The sequence below is a fragment of the Oncorhynchus tshawytscha genome, linkage group LG13 (assembly GCF_018296145.1).
Source record: "Oncorhynchus tshawytscha isolate Ot180627B linkage group LG13, Otsh_v2.0, whole genome shotgun sequence".
Taxonomy (NCBI): Eukaryota; Metazoa; Chordata; class Actinopteri; order Salmoniformes; family Salmonidae; genus Oncorhynchus; species Oncorhynchus tshawytscha.
Genome location: NC_056441.1, coordinates 78,633,024 through 78,642,922, shown reverse-complemented (window position 1 = coordinate 78,642,922; position 9,899 = coordinate 78,633,024). Strand labels below are relative to the sequence as shown.

General features: G+C 45.3%; 2 pseudogenes; one reads left to right on the top strand and one right to left on the bottom strand.

Annotated features, from left to right (window-relative positions):
- Positions 1 to 1,467: 1,467 nt before the first annotated feature.
- Positions 1,468 to 2,442, top strand: LOC112266179 (annotated as a pseudogene).
- A 6,295-nt stretch (positions 2,443 to 8,737) lies between these two features.
- Positions 8,738 to 9,462, bottom strand: LOC112266178 (annotated as a pseudogene).
- Positions 9,463 to 9,899: the final 437 nt, after the last annotated feature.

Sequence of the window (9,899 nt, the reverse complement as noted above, 5' to 3'; positions counted from 1 at the left end):
GGTTGAGGGAAAGAGGAATTGAGCAAAGTACAGAGAGATCCTTGATGAAAACCTGCTCCAGAGCGCCCAAGACCTCAGACTGGGGCAAAGGTTCACCTTTCAACAGGACAACGACCCTAAGCACACAGCCAAGACAATGCAGGAGTGGCTTCGGGACAAGTCCTTGAGTGGCCCAGCCAGAGCCCGGACCTGAACCTGATCGAACATCTCTGGAGAGACCTGAAAATAGCTGTACAGCGAATGCTCCCCATCCAACCTGACAGAGCTTGAGAAGATCTGCAGAAAGAATGGGAGAAACTCCCCAAATACAGGCCTGACAGGCTTGTAGCGTCATACCCAAGAAGACTCAAGGCTGTAATCACTGCCAAAGTTGCTTCAACAAAGTATGGAGTAAAAGGTCTGAATTCTTATGTAAATGTGGTATGTCAGTTTTTTAAATCTTTTATACATTAGCAAAACAAATTTTAAAAACTGTTTTTGCTTTGTCGTTATAGGTTATTTTGTGTAGGTTGATGAGGGAAAAACATTTTTTAATCAATTTAGAATAAGACGTAACAAAATGTGGGAAAAGTTGAGGGGTCTGAATTCTGACCGAATACATTGTATCTCACCACATTCCCCTGTTCGCCAAGAGAGTGAGAAGGAGAAGCATGCTTGGGAATAACCAGGGGGCAGTGGTTCCTTTTATGTAAGTGAGGGTCTCACTTCATTTGCCACTTGCCACTTTACTCTTCTGTCTCCAATAGATACTTTTGATAGGTACTTCAGAGAGAGTAGCAAACTCCCACATGAGATATCTCACTCATAATATTAGAGAACCGGTGGGTTAAGCAAGCAATCTAACTTTTTATGCCAAATAAATTGAAAGACCTCTGACAGTAGGGATTGTAATTCTGTGTATCTATCTCCTAGTCATGCTTTCTAATGTGGCAAATATATGTTTTATCCTTCATGATAAGCGTTTGCACAAGCCAATGTATCTTCTGATTTGCAACCTTGCTGTAGTTGATATGCTGTACAGCTCCATTGCCAGTCCAAATATGATTACTTCATTCTCCTGGGGGTTTTCAATATCCTATGACAGACATTTACAGTGAAGGACACTTACATATAAATGACACATGGCGTAGACTTTTAACCAGAAGTAAGTGGCTCTCCTGCAAACAACAGACCTTCACCTGCAAATACACTGACTTTTACTGTGATTTGATCAAATGTCAAGTTATGTTTGTAATGTTTAGGCTACTCTGGTAAAGACAAAAGGCCCCTGTATCTCAATATGTTAGACGTGGAACAAGACTAATATTTAGTTAAGTAATTCATAACATTGCATTGTATTATACGGTTACATGTGTGAAATCACTATTAAGATGAGTGTAGGCCTACTGCACTTCTTAATGCAATTGTTAATTTATGTATTTTTAAATTACAGATTGATGCAAACCATACCTTATGACCTGCGCTGCAATGAGCTCCATGATAACCATCATCAAACAAAACAGCTCTTTTGTGCGTCCTCAGTATTTCTTCATCAATGGCTTCCATGATATTCCTCATGCCAAATTTTACTATATATTCTTGTGCTTTGCCTATGTAGTTGCTGTTTGTGGGAACTCCATTGTAATGTTCATAATATTCACTCAACGCTATCTTCACATCCCAAAGTATATTGGCATTTTAAACTTAGCAGTAGCTGACTTAGGTGAGAGCAGTGCACTAATTCCTAACCTGATTAAGACTTTTATTTTTGATTCACAATATATCACCTATGAAGCATTTCTGGCCAATATGTTTTTTGTGTTCTCCTTTATTGCTTTGCAGTCTATGACCCTTGTTGGTCTGACATGTGATAGGTTTGTTGCCATATGCTTGCCTCTGAGATACCACACTCTGCTCACTAACACTAGCATGTCTGTCATGATTACAGGGTTGTGGCTTGTCAATGTGGTCATTGTTGGTACAAACACGGTCCTGATCACTTGACTGTCTTACTGTAAAACCATAGTTATTGACAGTTATTTCTGTGATCATGGGCCTTTGTACAGAATGGCCTGAAACGACAATTCTGCCAATTCCATCATGGCAAAAGTGAATACAGTACTAGTCCTTCATGTACCGTTCGTTTTCATAGTCCTGTCTTATGTGTGTATTTTACTTGCCCTGTTTAGAATTACTTCCTGGGAAGGCCTTGTGAAGGCTCTGAAGACTTGTCTATCACACCTTCTCAGAGTAGCACTGTTCTTTATTCCATTTCTATCCACCTACATTGCTGCAGGGACCTTCTCTCTTCACTCCAATGCAAGGATTATCTGTTTGTCTCTTGCTTCAGCTATCCCTCTCATGCTCAATCCAGTCATTTATGTTTTGAATACTGAGGAAATCATAGGGTTTTTGAAGAAAATGGTCAAACAAAACACCTCTAGCATAATACCAGTAAATTGATCAGGTGCTGGTACTGTACATACAGTATGTATGTGATGCTATGTGATGCTATTCACTCATATCTGTAGTGTACATGATAGCATTCATCACTGTCATAACAGAGTTGTAAGGAATGACGCTAGAGAAGAGAAGCAGGTACGGGGAGTTGACATTTAAATAGGAACGGACATGCAAAGGGACAGGAACAGCATCAGAACTGGGAAACACAAAGGCCGACGACAAACCATGCAGCAGCAAGGAACAGAGCTGGGGAACTGACAAATATTGGGGAGGTAATAAACAGGTGATTGAGCGAGTCCAATATCGCTGATGTGCGTGACGAGGGAAGGCAGGTGTGCGTAAATGGTGGCAGGAGTGTGTAATGCAGGGCTACCTGGTGCCCTCGAGCGCCAGGGGGGAAGAGCAGGAGCAGGCGTGACAAGAGTTGCATGTTATGTAACCAAAATAAATAAGTTAATCAGAAGCTGATAATGTATGCGTAGGATGTATGATAATGTATGTTTGGATGTATGGTAATGTATGATAATGTATGTTTTGAATGTTCAGCTCTGAAAACATATGGTGTACAATGGGAGGCCTTTCCAGGCTCCCACCTTATTGCAGTTTGATCTTGTCTACCAGAATAATTGGCCTTGTATCCTTAATTTATAATAAATTATCCTCACATAAAGTCAACACCCTCCCTATCACGAAGAGGTGGGAAAGAGACCTAGAGAACCTTGGTCTCAAATGGGACTGGCCCATGGTATGGAACAACATTTCTTCATCTCAAAACCTTTCCCATCAGCTGGACCTATTTCACTCCTGAGAGTAGATTTAAAATATAGCTTGTAGATAATGATCAATGTTTCAAAATGCTCTTGTTCTGAAATAGGAAACTTTCTGCAAATGTTTTGATGCTGTTTAACTGTGGATGTCTTTGGAAGCATGTCTTTGGAAGCAATCCTAAATAAGATCCTTCCAATATGCTATGTCCCAAAACGTATAACTACACTACTCCTTACAATAGTTATGTTTATTCACCACAATACAAGAACTGCGACATTCTTTTTTTTAGATCCTTAAATAGATTTATGCCTCGTTTTTTCTCTTTTATTTAGATATTTGTCCCTCTGCGTACTGCTTGTACGAACTGCGTGTATTAACTTACCTTAAACTGAATAAATAAAAAATAAATATATTCACAAAAATGCTTACAATGATTATACATGTTTTTAAATATGTATTTTTTTATTAAAGGTTTATAAATAATGTATTAATCCTTATTCATTTAATGTATTATAAAAACAATTTTACCTGTGAAAAGAGCCCGACACTATGGATCTGCCAGTGAATATGTTTTAGTGTCATCTAGTGGAACTAATTAATATATGCTATTTAATTGAATTAGAGTTGAACTCTTTCAACATAAATACTGTATATCTACATACTTTGCATTTGTCAGTTATCACACTGTCAGTTATCAGAATGATTTTACCTCAACATGTTGTACAGTACCTTTCTGTTAATACAGTAGCTTTATGATGGTTGCAGCATTAATCCATCCAATAATTCATGTTATGTATAAACACCCCAAAATTACAGCTGTGGCATAAAAAACATCTCTGAAATGTACACAAAAAAATATTTGAAATTAGAAGATTGCATTTTATTTACCATATGTTACATATATTACCTTCAAATACTGTGTTCAGCAGAATTGACATAAATAGCTTTGTTGCAAATATCTTAGAGTTAGTGTGCATTAAACAGTATCAACAGAAAAATACTGAAATTAAGTAGATACAAAGGGGAAGGTTGCCTTGGAAACATTTCTTAAATATTGAGTTCTTGCTGCAGAATTGAACCCAAACTAAAGATCTGAAAACATAAGATCAGTAACTCCATGTAAGGTCTCATTTGTGAGGAGTAGCTTTTGTCTTTACATACAGTTTGATGATTTTCTCTCGCAGCTCCTCTGTCTTTAGGCTGTAGTTGATAGGGTTGAGCATGGATGGCAGCCACAGTGAGGATGGCAGGGTGGCAGACACAGTGAGGATGGCAGGGTGGCAGACACAGTGAGGATGGCAGACACAGTGAGGATGGCAGGGTGACAGACACAGTGAGGATGGCAGGGTGGCAGCCACAGTGAGGATGGCAGGGTGGCAGACACAGTGAGGATGGCAGGGTGACAGACACAGTGAGGATGGCAGGGTGACAGACACAGTGAGGATGGCAGGGTGACAGACACAGTGAGGATGGCAGGGTGACAGACACAGTGAGGATGGCAAGATGGCAGCCACAGTGAAGATGGCAGGGTGACAGACACAGTGAGGATGGCAGTATGGCAGACACAGTGAGGATGGCAGGGTGACAGACACAGTGAGGATGGCAGGGTGACAGACACAGTGAGGATGGCAGGGTGACAGACACAGTGAGGATGGCAGTATGGCAGACACAGTGAGGATGGCAGGGTGACAGACACAGTGAGGATGGCAGGGTGACAGACACAGTGAGGATGGCAGGGTGACAGACACAGTGAGGATGGCAGACACAGTGAGGATGGCAGGATGACAGACACAGTGAGGATGGCAGGGTGACAGCCACAATGAGGATGGCAGGGTGACAGACACAGTGAGGATGGCAGGGTGACAGACACAATGAGGATGGCAGACACAGTGAGGATGGCAGACGCAGTGAGGATGGCAGGATGACAGACACAGTGAGGATGGCAGGATGACAGACACAATGAGGATGGCAGGATGGTAGACACAGTGAGGATGGCAGGATGACAGACACAGTCAGGATGGCAGACAGTGAGGATGGCAGGATGGCAGACACAGTGAGGATGGCAGGGTGACAGACACAGTGAGGATGGCAGGGTGGCAGCCACAGTGAGGATGGCAGACACAGTGAGGATGGCAGGGTGGCAGACACCGTGAGGATGGCAGGGTGGCAGACACAGTGAGGATGGCAGAGTGGCAGCCACAGTGAGGATGGCAGCCACAGTGAGGATGGCAGGGTGGCAGACACAGTGAGGATGGCAGGGTGGCAGCCACAGTGAGGATGGCAGCCACAGTGAGGATGGCAGGGTGGCAGACACAGTGAGGATGGCAGGGTGACAGACACAGTGAGGATGGCAGGGTGGCAGACACAGTGAGGATGGCAGGGTGACAGACACAGTGAGGATGGCAGGGTGACAGACACAGTGAGGATGGCAGGGTGACAGACACAGTGAGGATGGCAGGATGGCAGCCACAGTGAAGATGGCAGGGTGACAGACACAGTGAGGATGGCAGTATGGCAGACACAGTGAGGATGGCAGGGTGACAGACACAGTGAGGATGGCAGGGTGACAGACACAGTGAGGATGGCAGGGTGACAGACACAGTGAGGATGGCAGGGTGACAGACACAGTGAGGATGGCAGACACAGTGAGGATGGCAGGATGACAGACACAGTGAGGATGGCAGGGTGACAGACGCAGTGAGGATGGCAGGGTGACAGACACAGTGAGGATGGCAGGGTGACAGACACAGTGAGGATGGCAGACACAGTGAGGATGGCAGACACAGTGAGGATGGCAGGATGACAGACACAGTGAGGATGGCAGGATGACAGACACAATGAGGATGGCAGGGTGGCAGACACAGTGAGGATGGCAGGGTGACAGACACAGTGAGGATGGCAGGGTGACAGACACAGTGAGGATGGCAGGGTGACAGACACAGTGAGGATTGCAGGATGGCAGCCACAGTGAAGATGGCAGGGTGACAGACACAGTGAGGATGGCAGTATGGCAGACACAGTGAGAATGGCAGGGTGACAGACACAGTGAGGATGGCAGGGTGACAGACACAGTGAGGATGGCAGACACAGTGAGGATGACAGGATGACAGACACAGTGAGGATGGCAGGGTGACAGACACAGTGAGGATGGCAGGGTGACAGACACAGTGAGGATGGCAGGGTGACAGACACAGTGAGGATGGCAGACACAGTGAGGATGGCAGACACAGTGAGGATGGCAGGATGACAGACACAGTGAGGATGGCAGGATGACAGACACAATGAGGATGGCAGGATGGCAGACACAGTGAGGATGGCAGGATGGCAGACAGAGTGAGGATGGCAGACAGAGTGAGGATGGCAGGATGACAGACACAGTGAGGATGGCAGACACAGTGAGGATGGCAGACACAGTGAGGATGGCAGGATGACAGACACAGTGAGGATGGCAGGATGACAGACACAATGAGGATGGCAGGGTGGCAGACACAGTGAGGATGGCAGGGTGACAGACACAGTGAGGATGGCAGGGTGACAGACACAGTGAGGATGGCAGGGTGACAGACACAGTGAGGATGGCAGGATGGCAGCCACAGTGAAGATGGCAGGGTGACAGACACAGTGAGGATGGCAGTATGGCAGACACAGTGAGGATGGCAGGGTGACAGACACAGTGAGGATGGCAGGGTGACAGACACAGTGAGGATGGCAGGGTGACAGACACAGTGAGGATGGCAGGGTGACAGACACAGTGAGGATGGCAGACACAGTGAGGATGGCAGGATGACAGACACAGTGAGGATGGCAGGGTGACAGACACAGTGAGGATGGCAGGGTGACAGACACAGTGAGGATGGCAGGGTGACAGACACAGTGAGGATGGCAGACACAGTGAGGATGGCAGACACAGTGAGGATGGCAGGATGAAAGACACAGTGAGGATGGCAGGATGACAGACACAATGAGGATGGCAGGATGGCAGACACAGTGAGGATGGCAGGATGGCAGACAGAGTGAGGATGGCAGACAGAGTGAGGATGGCAGGATGACAGACACAGTGAGGATGGCAGACACAGTGAGGATGGCAGACACAGTGAGGATGGCAGGATGACAGAAACAGTGAGGATGGCAGGATGACAGACACAGTGAGGATTCACGTCATCTTACCTTCCTGGGTTTAAGAACGTGAAGCCGGATGCTCTTTCTCGCCAGTTCCCCAGCTCCAGTGAGGATCGGCCACTTGGATCCATAATTTTCAGGTCGCTCATCTTCGCACTTGTGTCCTGGGGTATAGAGACTATAGTGAGGGAGGCGCAAGGTAGGGAGGCAGTTCCAGACGGCTGTCCACCAAACAGACTTTTTGTCCCTCTTGGGGCACTGTCCAAGGTACTTCTTCCAAGGTACGTCTCACCTCTCATCCGGGAGGGCTCAGAATTCTAGAGTTTCTGAGGAGGTTTTGGTGGCCCTCAGCGGAGGTGGACACTTGTACCTTTGTGGCTGCTTGTCCGACATGTGCCCCGAACAAAACTCCTCGTCAGCAGCCTCTGGGGCTTCTTCATCCGCTGTCAACACCTTCTCGACCCTGTTCTCATCTCTCTATGGATTTCATCACGGGTCTTCCATCCTCAGCAAGCCACACTAACATCCTAGTCATTGTGGACCGTTTTGGCTGCCACGTCCTGACCTTAGTTCCTTTTTTATGTCTCTGTTTTAGTTTGGTCAGGGTGTGAGTTGGAGTGGGCATTCAATGTTTTTGTTCTAGGTTTTGTATTTCTGCTTTTGGCCTGGTATGTTTCCCAATCAGAGGCAGCTGTCAATCGTTGTCTCTGATTGAGAACCATACTTAGGTAGCCTGTGTTCCCACTATGATTTGTGAGTACTTGTTTTCTGTTTAGTGTATGTCACCTTACAGAACTGTTTTGTTTCTTCCATTCGCTTTGTTATTTTGTTTTTTTGTGTTAAGTATAATAAATGAACATGGACCCTTACCACGCTGCATATTGGTCCGATCCTTCCTACTCCTCCTCAGACGACGAAGAGATTCGTTACAGTGGCACATTTCATTCCGCTGCCTAAGCTTCCATCTGCCCGTGAGATTGCTCAGCTTGTCATTCAGCATCTTTCCGCCGTCACAGACTTCCTCTGGACATCGTCTCTGACCGGGGTCCCCAGTTTGATTGATAATGTCAACAGTAAAATTAACATATCCCGTAAAAATAAGAAGGAAATTGTGCACTGTGACATGATATACACTCTTTTCTTCACTGCATCATTCACATGTACCTACAACGGGGTAACTCACATGTGCGGCAGGTAGCCCAGTGGTTAAGGATGTTGGGCCAGTAACTGAAAGGTTGCTGGGTTGAATCCCCGAGCCGACCAGGTGAAAGATCTGTCGATGTGCCTTTGAGCACGGCACTTAACCAATTTTTTTCTGCATAAGATTGACTGCTAAATAGCTAAATTACAGAACAACATATAAACACTTTAGGCAAATTTGCTACACTTAGGGATCATACAGTTTATATCAGGTATAAAAGGTGAGGCGATAAACACATAACACATAAGCATTTTGCTGAACCACCACCACAGCATAGGTGAAGATAATGAAGGACCGCGGGCCTAACAGGACAACCAGAGACTTAGCTGTCGCTAATTTCCTGAAGCTGGCCAGTCTGTATACAGGGCTGTGTTCACAGCAAGAGCTATGCACCACCCTGGAGGCACAGTAAGGCAGACTAGAGGCCAGGGCGACAGGGGAGACCTCCAAAAGGAAGGCCAGTGTCCAGATCCCTACCAGGATTAGCAGCAACCTCAGGTTGGTGTTGATGGTGATGTAACGCAGAGGGAAACAGATGGCTATCACACGGTCGTACGCTAGGAGAGCCAGGAAAAAGGAATCAATATCACCCAAAAAATGAGTGAAGAACATCTGAGAAAAACACGTCCCAATGGAGACATAGTTCAGATTGAACACAAATACAGGCACCATCTGGGGGATGATAACAGTGTTCAAAGAGATGTCTACTATTGTTAAATTCCACACTGCAACATCTTTGGGATTTGGTAGGCTTGTGTTTATAATGAAGACTGCTAACAGAGCAAAGTTACCCGTTAGAGTGACGATGTACAGTATATTATAGATAGAGCTAAGATGAGGTAGTTCTTATTGCCCAGTGTGTGGAAGGCTGTAATATAGAATCCATCATCTGATGATTCCATTCCATTGTAAAGGAGCACAGAAAAACCCATGTGAGGGGACACTGTGTGTCTGGAAGAGAAAATTACAGATTAATGAGTTATTACATTTTTTTATCCATAAATTATCCGAAGATACAAAATTAAGTTCTAAACCAAACATTGACCAAGGCAAGACAATCTTTCTGGTAATTTAATACCTCCCTGACAACATTTTACAATAATACTGAACACACACTGTACCAACATCAATAATACTGAACACCCACTGTACCAACGTAGATAATACTGAACACCCACTGTACCAACATCAATAATACTGAACACCCACTGTACTAACGTCAATAATACTGAACACCCACTGTACTAACGTCAATAATACTGAACACCCACTGTACTAACGTCAATAATACTGAACACCCACTGTACCAACGTAGATAATACTGAACACCCACTGTACCAACATCAATAATACTGAACACCCACTGTAC